The sequence below is a fragment of the Panulirus ornatus genome, chromosome 9 (genome assembly GCF_036320965.1).
Source record: "Panulirus ornatus isolate Po-2019 chromosome 9, ASM3632096v1, whole genome shotgun sequence".
Classification (NCBI taxonomy): Eukaryota; Metazoa; Arthropoda; class Malacostraca; order Decapoda; family Palinuridae; genus Panulirus; species Panulirus ornatus.
The window spans coordinates 39656792-39658758 of NC_092232.1; positions in this window are offsets into that span (position 1 = coordinate 39656792).

Below are 1967 nucleotides of genomic sequence, written 5' to 3' on the forward strand. Positions count from 1 at the left end.
TCCACACTCATTCTCTCCGTGTGACCAAACCATTTCAATACACCCTCTTCTGCTCTTTCAACCACGCTCTTTCTATTACCACACATCTCTCTTACCCTTTCATTACTTAGTTAATCAAACCACCTCACACCGCATATTGTCCTCAAACATCTCATTTCCAACACATCCACCCTCCTCCGAACAACCATATCTATTGCCAATGCCTCGCAACCATATAACAATGTTGGAACCACTATTCCTTCAAACATACCCATTTTTGCTTTCCGAAATAATGTTCTCGACTTCCACACATTCTTCAACGATCCCGGAGCTTCGTCCCCTCCCCCACCCTGTGACACACTTCCGCTTCCATTAATTCATACGCTGCCAAATTCACTCCCAGATATCTAAAACACTTCACTTCCTATAGTTTTTCGCTATTCAAACTTACCTCCCAATTGACTTGTCCTTCAATCCTACCGTACCTAATAACCTTCCTCTTATTCACATCTACTCTCAGCTCTCTTCTTTCACACACTTTACCAAACTCAGTTACCAACTTCTGCGATTTCTCACCCGAATCAGACACCAGCGCTGTGTCATTAGCGAACAACAACTAACTCACTTACCAAGCTCTCTCATCCCCAACAGTCTGCATACTTGCCCCTCTCTCCAAACCTCTTCCATTCACGTCCCTAACAATCCCATCCATAAACAAATTAAACAACCATGGAGACATCACACATCCCTGCCGCAAAACCGACATTCACTGGGAACCAATCACTTTCCTCTCTTCCTACTCGTACACATGCCTTACATCCTAGATAACAACATTTCACTGCTTCTAGCAACTTACCTCCCACACTATATATTTTTAATACCTTCCACAGAGCATCTCTATCAACTCTATGATATGACTTCTCCAGATCCATAAATGCTACATACAAATCCACTTGTTTTTCTAAATATTTCTCACATACATTCTTCAAAGCAAACACCTGATCCACACTTTCCTCTAACACTTCTGAAACCACACAGCTTTTCCCCAGTGTGATTCCCTGTACATGCCTTCACCCTTCTCAATCAATACCCTCCCATTCAATTTCGAAGAAATACTCAACAAACTTACACCTCTGTAATTTGAACACTCACCTTTATCCCCTTTGCCTTTGTACAATGGCACTATACATGCATTCCGCCAATCCTAAGGCACTTCACCTTGAACCATACATACATTGAATATCCTCACCAACCAGTCACCAACACAGTTACCCCCTTTTTTAATAAATTCCACCGCAATACCATCTAAACCCATCGCCTTGCCGGCTTTCATCTTCCGCAAAGCTTTTACTAACTCTTCTCTTTTTACCAAATCATTCTCCCTAACCCTCTCACTTCGCACACCACCTCGACCAAAACACCCTTTATCTGCCACTCTGTCATCTAACACACTCAACAAACCTTTAAAATACTCACTCCATCTCCCTCTCACTTCATTACTACTTGTTAGTACCTCCCCCATTTGCCCCCTTCACCGATGTTCCCATTTGTTCTCTTGTCTTACGCACTCTATTTACCTCCTTCAAAGACATCTTTTTATTCTCCCTAAAATTTAATCATACTCTTTCTCCCCAACTTTCATTTGCCCTCTTTCTCACCTCTTGCACCTTTCTCTTGACCACTTGCCTCTTTCGTTCTTTTATACATCTCCCAGTCATTTGCACTGATTCCCAGCAAAAATCGTCCAAATGCCTTTCTCTTCTCTTTCACTAACAATCTTACTTCTTCATCAAACCACTCACTACCCTTTCTAATTTGCCCACCTCCCACCTTTCTCATGCCACAAGCATCTTTCGCGCAAACCATCACTGCTTCCCTAAATGCATTCCATTCCTCTCCCACTCCCCTTAAGTCCTTTTGCTCTCAAATTTTTCCATTTTGCACTCAATCTCTCCTGGTACTTCCTCATACAAGTCTCCTTTCCAATC